The sequence below is a fragment of the Hemitrygon akajei genome, chromosome 8, assembly GCF_048418815.1.
Source record: "Hemitrygon akajei chromosome 8, sHemAka1.3, whole genome shotgun sequence".
Taxonomy (NCBI): Eukaryota; Metazoa; Chordata; class Chondrichthyes; order Myliobatiformes; family Dasyatidae; genus Hemitrygon; species Hemitrygon akajei.
In genome coordinates, this window is record NC_133131.1 from 175,655,192 (window position 1) to 175,669,948 (window position 14,757).

The window sequence follows — 14,757 nt, forward strand, 5'->3', positions numbered from 1 at the left end:
CATGCTAAAGGCAATAAACTGCAAATAAGAAAATACAGTGCATTCTGATCAATGGGTCCATCTTAATCGGTGCAGCCACTTATTTGGGACAACTCTTGAAGAACAAAAACTAATTGAGAGAATAGCCAAGATTCCCTTCATTTATTTGCGACACTATGTCACTTAATTGGGACAGAAGACTGTTTCCAAACAGTTTTCAATCATTGTCAGTCAAATGCACCTGCGTGGCTGCTTTGAGCAAACAGTTTTTAAAAAGCATAAGTTGCGTGTGTTTGTGTTCAAAAAGCAGTGAGTGATTTTTGTCACTGATAATTGGTAAGAAATAAGCAGCAAGACAATTCAGAACTGTTTTGCTCACAGTGGTTTCAAGCATTCAGGCTTGGAGATGCCAGAAACAACTGGAAATGACAATGAAACTATTTCATTACTTCTGCAAGTTAGGAACTTATGAAGAATTAAGCTTGAAATTATCTTGACTGTTACAATGAAAAAGATTTGGAAGATACAATCATCAACAGCATTGTATGAAGGCAGCCCATTATCTGCACTTTGTCCACATGACTTTGTTCATTTATAATCAAAAACACAGCCACAAACACCAGATGAATTCCTCTGTCGCTAACTATTAGAAACTAATATACAGTTTTATAATACTGCACTATTGGTAATGTTCTAGCTTGTTTTGTATTTCATTTAAATACAATTTATTACTCAGTTAAACAATAGTTCATGATATTTATACCTTTCTAAATATTTCCATCAAACTTCAGCTAATTGGGGCAGCCACTTAATTGGGCCAAAATGTACTCGTCCCAATATGTGCCAATTAACCAGAACCCGCTGTAAGATAATAAAGCAATGGAAATTGAGAAGGTGAGATGAGGAGATGTTGAAAGCGAGTCCACTGGTTGTGGTGTTGTGATGGCGCAAGTTCAGGATCATGATGGTTGACAGCACATAAACTGGTAGTCTTGTGGACAGTGAGGAAGGCTGCTTAAAGCTACAGCAGGATATGGATGATATCACCAAGCAGGGCAGCATGGTGGCAGAGCAACACTTTACAGCGCCAGCGACCGGGTTTCAATTCCCACCACTGACTGGAAGGACTTGTATGTTCTCCAACACGACTGCTTGGGCTGCCTCACACATTGTGTAGATTAGTGATATGTGGATATGCCATGTTGGTGCCTGAAGCATGGCAACATTTGTGACTGTCCTCAGCACATCCTTGGATTGTTTCAGTTGCTGACACAAACAGATTTCACTGTACATGGCAAATAAAGCCCAACTACCCTTGTATCAAAATTGAGCAAATGTATTGGCAATGTTACTATTGTATCTACTTTCACCACATGTCCACACACCTACCACCGTGTACAAAAACTTGCAACACTTTCACTTTCTTCCTCTTACCTTAAAGCCAATTTCTCCAGAATGTCACATGTCCATGCTGACAAACAGATTCCGACTGCCTGTCAATTTTGCCCCAATGCAAATTCTCTGTGTAATTCTGGTCTCCACATTGGACAGGATGTAAAGGAGATTTACCAGGACGTTGCCTGAGAAATGAAATGAAGTATTCACGTGTGGAGGAGTCTGGAGGCAGAGGGGCGTGGACCCTCCTGTCAATGCTGCCCTCCAGTGTTCGCTCGAAGACCAACTAGATTTCAGACTGCTGCAGGCTTGTTCTTGCCAGCAACGTCCATGGACTCAGGGTCTCGGAATATACATTTCCTTGGAGCAGAGGAGGCATACAATAGAAATTGTTGTTCATAACAGGGATGCTCAAAACCAGAGGGCACTGCTTTAAGGGGCATCAAAGTTGAGGGATTCCGAGGGAGGCTGGAATTTGAGACGATGATGAAAGCAGAGGCTCTCACAAGAAGCTTGGATGAGTATGCAAATCATCGAGGCTGGCAAATGGGATTAGAATCACTGGGTACTTGATAGTCAGCATGGACCGAATGGTTCATGTGATTTTAAGACACTACATTCAGCAATTTCAGATAACCAGCCCGTGTGAGGAGCGACCCTTTATTTGGAGAAATTTAAATAACAGGCCAGGTGGATTGAAAAGGGACCAGAAGCATGCATGAAGGTCAGGCCTGTTCTGACCGCCGCTCTGCACTGCACTGAGGCTGATTCTGAGGCCCGCTCTAGCTTTGCGTCTGCGGGCACTGTGATGTTTACTCCGCGATGCACCAAACTGAAGCTGAGGATGTAACTTGCTTCAGGCTTTTTGTCTGATGGCTTACTTTCGTTCTAAATGCTATTTGCTACTTCTATCGTTTGCACAGTGTGTTATTGTGCACAATTTGTCGATTTTTTAATGGCTTGTTTTGAGTTTATTTTGTGACTGCCTGCAAGATGAATCTCAAGGTTGTATAATAAACATTTTGATAATAAATGTACCCTGAACTTGGTTTGCCTCAAGACTGACCCAACCTAATGCAAGGTCACCCATTTGTAACATTAACTCAGCTTACATCCTCCCTTTGGTTCTGTTCTGGAAGTTCTAGCATGTTCCCTTTTTCTGCTCAACTACCCTCATTCTTGTTAAGATAGCATCTGGATAACCTTGGTCTCTATCCTATTGTTCTCTCCAAGTTTAAAAAAACAGTGGTTCCCAGTTAATTGGACCAGTTGCTTTTTTAGGACAACTCTTAAGAAACAAAAACTAATCGAGAAAGTGACTGGGATTCTCTTCCTTTATTTGGGCCACAATGCTGCTTAAATCTGGAAAGGAGACTATTGCTGAACAGTTTCTAACTAGTGTCAATCACGTGCACTACATCATGTTTAGTGTGAATAGTTTTTAAAATAGTGCCAGTTGCATGTGCTTCTGTTGTGTTATCCACTTGGGCCAATGGACGCAGATTCAAAAATCAGTTATTTTTGATCATTGTTGCAAGAAGGCAGTCCATTATCCACACCAGGTGCCTACAATGATTTTGTTCATCTACAGTCAAAAAAACATGGCAGCATACACTGGATGAATTTCTCCATTAGTAACTATTAGGAACCAATACGCTTCATAGTACAGTCAGTAGTACTATCAGCAGAGTTCTAATTTGTTGTGCATTTCATTGACATGCATAATTTGTTACTCAGTTAAATGGTAATTTGTCTTTTTCTTACCTCAACTATTTCCTTGAAACCATCTAATTGGGGCAGCCCCTTATTTGAGCCAAAATGCACTGGTCCCAATGTGTCCCAGTTAACTGGAATCCACCCTACACTTGGTTTCTCATTTTGTAGTTCTAATGAACGTACAACCTGATTCTCTCCACAAAATTAATCACAAAGACTGCAGATGCTGAAAAAAATAACAGAATGTTCCCGACTTGATAAGTATCTCCAGAATGTTCTTTCTCTGCACAATGGTACCAGGTTGGCTTTACCAAAAACAAATCTGTGCTAAGGCTGGAAATCTTGAACAGCAAACAAAACACTGGGGAAACTCCAGTCAGACAGCATCTGTGGAAGGGAACAAACAGTGGACATTTCAGGCCAAGATCTTCACCTTGCTGAGTTCCTCCAACGGTCAGCTTTAGGTTTTCAACACTTGTTTATTTCAGGTTTCTAGTATCTACAGCTGCTAGTTGTGGGAGTACCTTAAATCCTTCCAGTCAAGGATGCATCTTCTTAAAGGAATCAAGGAGAGATAAGCCACTGACAAGCAAAAATAAAGAGGATGGCATGCATGCGTGTGTTTGGCTGTGGACTGCTCAGGGCTTGTTCTTGCCGACAGCATTTATTTATTTACCATTTATATTATATTATATTATATTTACCATTTTTATTATGCACCATTTATTTACAGAGCATGTCACTCAGGGACTTGGGAAATATATATACATTTTGTGTGACTACGTTTACTGCTATCTTTTGTGTTACATCATGTTCAAGGTTCCTGTCACCAAACAAAACAATGCTACTTAGGTCCACAATGCACCACACAAGGCATAACATACAAAACAAAATATTACAGTCAGTCCTCCTTATCCGCGAGGGATTGATTCTGAGAACCCCCCCCCCCCCCCACCGCGGATACCAAAAACCGCGGATGCTCAAGTCCCTTATTTAACCTGAATCAGTGCGGTTGTCTTTAGGACCCAGCGGAACCCCGGACTTTGTTTAATATGTTCAGTGCAGTGGACATTAGGACCCGGCGTAGCTCTGAATCTGCGGTGTTTCTGTTCACGAAAATAATCACAATCACGATTGAAAATAAGGTGGAAGCAATAAAGTGATCGGAAAGAGGTGAAACGCCATCGGTCATTGGAAAAGCATTAGGCTACAGTCGGTCAACAATCGGAACAATTTTAATGGAGCATTTGAAAGGCCCTGCCCCTGATGAAAGCTACAATTATTACTAAGTAATGCAGTGGTTAAATTATTGAAATACGTATGTTTCTTAAGTGTTTTATATGCATAGAAAGGTAAAATATGTACTATATACTAAGAAAAACGTTTGACTAACTGACGCTAAATAATACCGGATGTACCAGTCCCGACTTCAAATCCGACTTAAAGATGGACTCAGGAATGGAACTCATTCATAACCCGGGGACTGCCTGTACTTTTAAGTCATTTCTAGATTACTTATAATAACTAATACAATGTAAATGCTAAGTAAGTTGTTATACTGTATTGTTTAGGGAATAATGACAAGAAAAAAAGTCTGTACATGCTCAAACAACGAGTGCTGGAGAGAGAACTTCCGGGTTTTCCCGATCCGCGGTTGTTTGAATCCGCACATGTGGAATCCATGGATAAGGTGGGCTGATTGTACCATGAATGAGTTAAAGTAATTCAAAATGCATACAGTGCACAATACACAGTTCGTTGTCCTAGAGACAAGACCTCAGTGGTGGCAGGGTATTCATTAGTCTCACAGCCTGAGGGAAGAAGCTGTTACCCGTCTGGCAGTACAAATGCTGATACTTCTGTACATCCTTCCTGATGGTGGTGGGTCAAAGAGATTGTGGGATTGCTGGTAGGGATCCTCAATGCTTCAGGCCCTTTGCAACATTCCCAGTAAATGTCACAAATAGGGACGTGGTTTTTAACCATTCTCCGTAAGGTTGCAGTCTAATGCCATGAAGCCTCAGAACCACACGATGTATGTTTCCATGTACATGTGACAAAGCTGATCTCTATCTTTATATCAAAATCTGGGCAAAGTATTTGGCAATACTGCTTTTGTATCTGCTTCCACCACTTCCCACACAAAAACTTGCCACAACACTTTCACTTTCCTCCTCTTACCTTAAGAGAATCTCTCCAGAATGTGACATTTCAATACTGGAGAAAAGATTCTGACTTGTCTGTCAATCTTACACTTCCATCCAGTTGCCTCTGATATTCCAGAGAAAAGAATACAAATTCTATTTGTAGTTCTAGTCTCCATATTGGAGTCATGGGACCACATTATGCAGAATTTAGAGGACATTCACCAGGACGTTGCCTAGGGTGGAGTGTTTACATTTAGAGGAGACGGTGCAGTGTTTCTCCCTCCACTGATACCATCAGCTGATTCTAGCAATTTGTTTTTAGACCCAAGTGTGTTCTGCAGTTGAGCACGGTCCTTGAAATATCAAGTTACAAAAACCTTAGAAATGACTCCTTCAGTTTCAATCCTCCGCCATCCAACACCAAACAAACTGCAGAACTTTAAGACTGTCATAAATTAAGAACGTTGATTGAAAACAAAAGGGATAGAAGAACGTAGAAAAGATAACACTACAGCACAGTACAGGTCGACCTTTTAGCCTACTGAGATTAACTTAACACTTCCCTTCTACAACACACAAAATACTGGAGTCTCTTCAGAGTCCTAATGAAGGGTCAGGAACTCTATTTCTTCCCACAGATACTGCCTAACCCGAGTTCCTCCAGCATTTTGTGTGTTGCTCTAGATTTCAGCATCTGCAGAATCCCTTGTTTGATTCCTCCCTTCCCTCCAATATAGCACTCCATTTATCTGTCATCTATGGTTTCGAGAGCTTCTTAAATGCCCATAAGGCATCTGCCTCTACCACGACCATTCTAACTGGTTGCATCACCATCTGGCATGGAGGGACCATTGCAAAGGATTAGAAAAAGCTGCAGAAATCTGTAAATCAGTCAGCTCTATCACAGACACTGGCCTCCCCAGCTTCGAGGACACCTTCAAAAGGCAATGCCTCAAAAAGGTGATATTCATCATTAAAAACCACCATCACCCAGGACATGCTCTCTTCTCATTGCTACCATCAGGGAGGAGGTACAGGAGTTTGAAGACACACACTCAGTGATTCAGGAACAGTTTCTTCCCCTCCATCAGATTTCTAGATGAGTAGTGAACCCATGAACACCTTATTTCCCCCCTCATTTTTTAACTACTTTTTATATACACTTGTTATAATTTATAGCTTTTTTTAAAACTGTATTGCAAAGTACTGCTGCCACAAAACAACAAATTTCACAACATATGCTGGTGATATTGAACCCAATTCTGAAAAGGTAAAAGCCAAAGTTTTGAGTCAGAACTGATGCTGGAGGAACTCAACAGGTCAGGCAGCATCTATAGAAAAACAATACAGTTGACGTTTTGCGCCGAAACCCTTCAGCAGGACTGGAGAAAAAAAAGCTGAGTAGTAAAATGCCATCCACTTCTCTCAATTTATTCATCTCTGCCGCATCTGCTCTCAGGATGAGGCTTTTCATTCCAGAATGAAGGAGATGTCCTCGTTTTTCAAAGAAGGGCTTCCCTTCCATCATAAACGCTGCCCTCAACCACATCTCTTCCATTTCTACTCTTACCACCCTACCAGGGAAAGGGTTGCTCTTAACCTCACCTACCCCCCCCACCAGCCTCTGCACCCGGCACATAATTCTCCACAACTTCCGCCACCTCCAACTGGATTCTGCCACCAAGCACATCTTTCCCTCCCGCCACTTTTTGCTTTCCACAGGGATTGCTCCCTACACGACTCTCTTGTCCATTAGTCCCTCCCCACTGATCTCCCTCCTAGCACCTATCCTTGTAAGTGCTACAACTGCCCCTACAGCACTTCCCTCAGTACCATTCAGGGCCCTGAACAGTCCTTCCAAGTAAGGCAACACTTCACTTGAGAGTCTGTTGGGGTCACTTACTGTGACATTCAGTGCTCCAGGTGTGGCCTCCTGTATATCGGCAAGACCTGACGTAGATTGGGAGGGCAATTCTCCGAGCATTTATGCTCCATCAGCCAGAATAAGCAGGATCTCCTAGTGGCCGCCCATTTTAACTCCACTTCCCATTCCAGCATGTCCATCCATGGCTGATGAGGCCACACCTAGGTTGGAGGAACAACACCTTGTATCCTGTCTGAGAGACTCCAACCTAATGGCATGAACTAACTTCCAATAATGCCCCCCACCCCCACACCCTTCACCAGTTCCCATCCCCTTTTCCCTCTCTCACCTCATCTCCTTGCCCGCCCATTGCCTCCCTCTGGTGCTCCTCCCCCTTTTTCTTCCATGGCCTACTGTCTCTTTCACCAATGAACTTCCCAGCTCTTTACTTCATCCCTCCCTCTCCAGGTTTCACCTCTCACCCCTCCCCTCTTAAATCTACTACTCAGCTTTTTCCCTCCAGTCCTGCTGAAGGGTTTCGGCCCAAAACGTCAACTGTACTCTTTTCCATAGATGCTGCCTGGTCTGCTGAGTTCCTCCAGCATTTTGTGTGTTGCACAGATTTCCAGCATCTGCAGATTATCTCTTGTTTGGGGTCGGAACTGATGATTACTTCACTGAGAAAACAATGTACCTTGTTCTTCTTTTCCAAGTGAGACCTATATCAAATTAACAGCAGCAATGTGTAACATTAGAGTGCTGACATTTAGTGTGATGCTTAGCAGGCACACACATGCAGAGCTCGCTGGAAAGGTGCAATTGTTTGGGCACTCTGCCAGGGACTTCCATGGGCAGACAACTGGTCACGAGATTTCTGGGGCTGTCATTCACAATGAAAGCTTGCAACATTAGACATCCATTGCATTGCAAACACTGAAAATAGACACTAGCAAGAACTGCACTTGGCCAATAGCCAAAAGAACAGAGGCAATACTAATAGCCTTCCTGTTAATAAGGGGACCTCAAAATATTTCATCAGATTCTAAGATTCATCTTACAGAATGTTTTTTCTCTTGCAGTAAACCAGCTGGACACAGTGCCCAGTCCTAAAAGTTGTGACACCTAATATCCTAAAAAGGACATGAGATTCTACAGATGCTGGAATCCCAGAGCAACACACAAAATACTGGAGGAACTCCGCAGATCAGGCATCTATAAAAATAAATAAGCAGCTGACATTTTGGGCTAGCACCCTTTGCCAGGACAGGACAGGGCAGGAAGATAGTGGGGAGAGAGGAAGGAGGAAGGGCACAAGGGGATGTGATAGCAGATGAGAAGGGGCAAGAGGGGAAAATAGAAGAGGGTAGAGGGAGAAAATTACTGGAAGTTTGATAAATTGATGTTAAAAAGGACAATTTTTCAGCTGACATTATTGCAACAAACACCAAGTAGCTAGCAATATCAAAAACATTTTAAAACCAGTTTACAGCAACAGGAAAGGGGGCTCCACCAAAAGGCACAGTAGCAAACTTTCGCTCCTTTCAGAGGTCTAGTGCACATTGGCTCTCCAGGGACACAGCTGCCACAAGGATGCCATATCAACATTCGCCCACCGAGATGAAATTTGAACACATTCCTCTAAGCAGACTAATCAGCTTGACTATAATTACCCTCTCAAGAAAAACGAGTGATGAAGACACGTGGAAAAAGGAGAGGCTTCCAATGTTAAATGCAATGTTGGGCAGCAAGGTACAGTAGTGGTTAGCACAGTCACTGTACAGCACCAGAAATTGGGGTTTAATTATCGCCGTTGTCTGTAAAGGGTTTGTATATTCTGCCCAGAACCATGTGGGATTCGTCTGGGTGCTCTGCTTTCCTCCCACATTCTAAAGATGTATGGGTTAGGATTAGTAAAACGTGGACATTCTATGTTGGCAACAGTCGCAGTCTGTCCCTAGCACATCCTCAAAAGACTGATTACAGACACAACGCATTTCACTCTACTTCTATGTACAGATGACAAATAAAGCTATGGGAGGGAGTTCACAGCGATGGGAAGACAGAGAAGTGGTGAAGCGAGAAAAGCATAGTTCCTTTATTACACCACAAATGGTAAACATTCAAGTTTAAATCAACCATATATGAATATAACCAAACGAAACAGCATTCTTCTGAGGCCAAGGTACACATATTAACAACAGCACAATCCCAAATATCACAAATGGTTACAACTGCAGAAAAAGTTAAGAATTTTTTGTAAACAAGACTTCTTTCCTGCTACAATGCTTTTATACTTATTCCCACTTCTACCACACTATTGAGACAGTTTCAATCGTATGAAAATGAACTTTTACCATTAATGTTCCACTCTATTCATAAAATTTTCAGTTCTATCCTATGTTAAAATCAATCCATTATCATGATCCTTTAAAATAAGTTAATTTGGTGACAGGATTATGTACTTTAAAAGATTCATATCTGAAAGTGTGGAACAGTTCCTCCAAAGACTGCAGATACCAAACTAAGACCCATTCAGAACACTGCGAACATTATAGCCAAGGTTATTTTTAAAGTATAGTCACTGTCATGAAGTATAGCAGCCAAATTATTCACAAGATCCTATCAGTAAAAGTGACAACCTTGAAGTCATAACTGATATCAGGTATCAATCCTACTAAGGAATGAATAACTCTGATCAGGATTGCAACATGAATTCACCCCATACCAATGTTTAAAAACAGTATAAAAGAGTATGCTGGTGGATAACTCTACGGATGACTTGAGCAATCTTATTTTAAATATTGGAATCTGGATAATTGGGGTAGTCACTTATTTGGAACAATTCTTAAGAACAAACACTAATCAAGAAAATAGCCGGGATTCCCTTTGTTTATTTGGGACACTGCGCCGTTTATCTGGGGCAGGAGACTGTCGCCGAACTAGTGTCAGTTGCCTGCACTGTATGGCCATTAGACACAAGACCCTGCTTAGAGCAAACTTTTTAAATAGCCACAGTTGCTTGAGTTTGTGTTACACTATCAATTTGGGCTGACATGCTTATTCAAAAAAGCAGTGATTTTTTAAATGACAAACAAGAGAAGATCTGCAGATGCTGGAAATCCAATCAACACGCACAAAATGCTGGAGGAGCTCAGCAGGCCAAGCAGCCTCTATAGAAAAGAGTACAGTCAATGTTTCTGGCCAAGAAGGTTTTGCCGAAGGGTCTCAGCCCGAAACATCGACTGTACTCTTTTCCATAGGTGCTGCCTGACCTGCTGAGCTCTTTACGCAGAAAGATTTTTCATGATTTTGTTTTTTTTTAAAATGAAAGTGATGAACATGATACATCTGAACCTGAGCTAGCGACTACACAGGACACCAGGAAATTTATTGTTGGATTGTGACCTTACTTCACGCAGGAAAGCAATGCTGGCAGCCAATAATCTACACTAGGTGTCAGCACTGATTTTGTTCATTTACAGTCAAACTAAAGAACATGGCAGCGTACACCAGATGAATTCCATCGGCAAAAACCATCAAACATAGAAAACCTACAGCGCAATACAGGCCCTTTGATCTATCTGTCCACTTAGACATAGATGTTTATATGGCTGGAAGTTTATTAATAATGAGCTACTGACTTCCATTCTGTGTTTATTGTTACAATTTGTAACAGTATAAGCAACTTAAAACGCTGACGATGTAAATACATGGAAACTCTTCTTGGGCTTCCAGCCAGGTAGGGCAAGCAGCTGTTGATTCAGGAGATCATGGGTTTATGCCTCTGGTGGACTGTGTCCTCTCCAGGGCACAAGCCTGGCTGGGAAGATTTGAAGAACCGGCTGTTGCCCATGCAGCGGGTTCCCCCTCTCCACGTCACTGATGTAGTCCAAGGGAAGGGCAAGCGCTGATACAGCTTGACACCAGTGTCGTCACAGAGGTTGCCAGAGTGAAGATGTAAACAACATCAAACTGCCTTAGGGACCCCGGCTCCAGATTTCTTCCTCGGGGTTTACTCCTGAAGCCTTTCCCATGGGTGGGTATGGCCACAAGGCAGCGGGGGTTTAAAATCAGTGTTTTCCTTCTCCTAGGTGGGTTGCTGTCCCCACCTGCCCAAACAGTATGGGTATTGATTTCAATCAACGTTTTGATGACAAGCTGCCATCTTCAGAGGTAATGACTGGATATGTTTAGTCTGGTGGTATGTATACCCCCATTGTCCGTCTCTCCAAATTGGACAGTCCTCATCCAATCAAGAAATCCTGTAAACAGCAGCTGTTCCAAGTCCCAGCTCATCTTTCACCCACAGAAGCTGTGATTAGAGCTTCCTTATGGGTTTTAGGATGGCATTAATCTGGTATTTCTTCAGGATCCTGGCCATTGATTGCATCAGCTACTCATTTTGGGAATGCCATCACTACATACAATGGTTCGTGGAGCTGGCTAATAATCTTATTGAGCTCAATCACAAAATGACAGTTAATGCTAGCTTTGCTGCTGGTGTCACATCCTTTTGGAATATACAATGGGCTCCAGTTAATTGGGACCAGTACATTTTGGCCCAATTAGTTGGCTGCCCCAATTAGCTGAAGTTGCATGGAAATTGTGAAAAGCTATAAAAGAGACAAACTGCCATTTAACAGAGGAATTTTGTACTTAAAATGCAGAACAAATTGGAACACTAATACTACTACTACAGTACTATAAAACTATTACTTTCTTGTTGCAGTTATATAGGACCCTGGTCAGACCCCACTTGGAGTACTGTGCTCAGTTCTAGTCACCTCATTACAGAAAGGATATAGAAACTATAGAAAGAGTGCAGAGGAGATTTACAAGGATGTTGCCTAGATTGGGGAGCATGCCTTATGAGAATAGGTTAAGTGAACTCGGCCTTTTTTCCTTGGAGAAACGGAGGATGAGAGGTGACCTGATAGAGGTGTGTAAGATGATGAGAGGCATTGATCGTGTGGATAGTCAGAGGCTTTTACCCAGGGCTGAAATGGCTGCCACAAGAAGGCACAGGTTTAAGGTGCTTGGGAGTAGGTACAGAGGAGATGTCAGGGTTAAGTTTGTTTGTTGTTTTTTTAAACGCAGAGAGTGGTGAGTGCGTGGAATGGGCTGGCGGCAATGGTGGTGGAGACGGATATGATAGGGTCTTTTAACAGACTCCTGGACAAGTATATCAAAGAGCCTGCATTGTGCTGTAGGTTTTCTATGTTTAGTAGATATTGCTGATGGAATTCATCCAGTGTACACTGCCATGTTCTTTTGTTTGACTGTAATTGAAGGGTAAAATGAATCTAGAGGAAAAGAATTTTTACAAAGATAAAAGGTCTCACTAAATAAAAACTGGAATTTGATTGTAAATAAGCGGGACAGCAGAAACCTGATTGGATGAGGACTAACTGATCAGGAGAGATGGACGACAGGGTTAATACCACCAGATTAGACATGCCCAGGCATCATCTATGATGAAGACTGCAGAGCTTGTCAACAAAACGTCAGCTAGAATCGATACCTATACCCTGCTGGAAGCCCGAGAAGGGTTTATTCATCATATACACCGGCAAAACACTAGATCCTTTTCACATAGTAGCTAAAATGTTTCAAAGGTTCTGCATATTTAGAAAATGTATAGATTATATTCATAAATATTAGAGCATTACACAATCATGTTAACAGATTTGAAATTCTATGAACATTACACAAAAGAGAATTCCAGCTGCAGAGCAACAAAGGCTATGTGGGATTTCAGTTACTGTGCTGCTGCACACCTGTGATTAAAACAGTGAAATGCGTCATTTGCGTCAAATCAGTGAGGATTATATTGGGCAGTCTCCAAGATATTTTAGTTAAAATATTAGTTATTTCCACAAATTTCACGAGTTTTTAATTCTGTTTCCCAGATCTTTTGATACTGATTTGCAAATTCTGTAGGAGGTGAACTTGTTCCCAAATTGCCATAACAGGGCCACCTGTATGGGCTACATAGGGTAGGAAAGGAGATTTCCTTTCCTAAGAATATGACAGCAAATTTTACCCCACCCAAACTGTCATTAGTTTTTAACACGTTAAATCTAACAGTTCTGGAACATGAATTCACATTACAACATAGCATTACTTCAAACATTGTTTAATGTAATTTCTTGTACAAAATAAGAGATAGAGAACAAACTGATTGTTACTCTGGATCTGAAGCAGATCAAAAACAAGAACACAATTGGTTGGTTGGTATCCATCTGTCTCAAAGGACAATGGTAGATGACGATCATCATCACAAGCCTGGATGGAAGGTATGGAGGTCCTGAGGTGCCCAGGCAGCGAGATCTCCCTCTTGGCCTCACCAGTGTAGTCCAAAGGAGAGCTTATGAAGCAATACGTTTGGCACCAGCTTCGCTGCAGGAGCTACCGGATGTTCAATGATGTCCAGCTGCCTGAGGGGCTCCACTCCAGATTTGCTGTCTGGGTTTATTCCCGTAGCCTTCGTCTCTCCCGAGACTGCCCACAAGGCAGTGGAGCCGTTTGCCCATAGCTGGGGATCTGATGCAAGAGCACTAGGGTGTGTCCACACACCAGTGGGCCTGTATGCTACATGTGCAGGGGCCAGACCTCCTGCCTTCCTCTGTAGTTCAGCCTGAGAACAAAAGGAGTTCCGTTTCCGTGTGTCACCAGCGAGGAGGCACTACAAGGCTTGTTGCTGAAGCGGCTACATCCTGGCAGGCAGGGAGACGTTCAGCTCTCCTTTTCGCAGGACTGCTAGCCAGCGGTAGCAGCTGAAAGTGAGAGTGACGAGCACTACCTACCACACTAGACGCATCACAACAGCCGTTTTGTTATTGAAAGAACATAATACCACAATAAATATAAATACATAAGATAGCATACTAACATAGATTGTATGTCCATAAGGTAACACTGGCACAAGGTGACTACAGGAAATGATAAAGTAGTGGTGGTTGGGGGGTGTAGAGGGGTAGGTTAGTGGGTGGTGTTGTTGATCAGCATTACTTCTTGGAGAAAGTAACTTTTTGTTTTGAGTCTGGTAGTCCTGGTGTGGATGCTAAATATCCTGGTCCCTGATGGGAGCGGGTACACTACACGAGCCGGGGTGGGGGGTGAGATCCTTCCTGACGTTACTGGCCCTTTCCTGGCACCTTTCTGTATAAATGTCCTTGATGGCAGGTAAGCTATCACATTTTTTACTACTGATTTTGTTTTCTTTTATATATACATATTGTAATTTATAGTTATTATGCATTGCAATGTTCTGCTGTTGCAAATCAACAAATTTCACTACATGTGCCAGTGATACTAAACCTGATTCTAATACAGCAGATTAACACAGATTAATAAATATCTCAGGGGAACAAGCTCACACATTGATCACTGACATTAATTTGAAAAGCTGGTGTTCTGTACCAAACCAACAGTTAAATCACCTCAGTGTCAGAACACCATCTGAAGAACTAGAGGAATGAGACAAAGAGTTGCCACAGGACCATGCACCGAGATGCTGATTCAGTAACATAGTCAAACTGGCAGATTAGAATAGATCTGCTCTTAGAGAGATGAGGCACAGAAACAGGCCCTTAAGGCCACCGAACATGAAACATCCACTTCTACACTAATCATGTCCTAAGTCACTTCATTGTC

General features: G+C 42.3%; 1 protein-coding gene across 3 annotated transcripts in view; it reads right to left on the reverse strand.

Moving 5' to 3' along the window:
* Positions 1-14,757, reverse strand: part of zftraf1 (zinc finger TRAF-type containing 1) — a 149,548-nt gene that overhangs the window by 112,095 nt on the left and 22,696 nt on the right. Inside the window, exon 1 of one of the 3 annotated variants that reach the window (XM_073055164.1) lies at positions 5,272-5,292. The exons of the other annotated variants lie outside the window; for them this stretch is intronic. The gene's annotated coding sequence lies outside the window, so the exon portion shown is untranslated. Of the gene's footprint in view, positions 1-5,271; positions 5,293-14,757 lie in introns of those variants that run through there. 3 annotated transcript variants of the gene reach the window in all.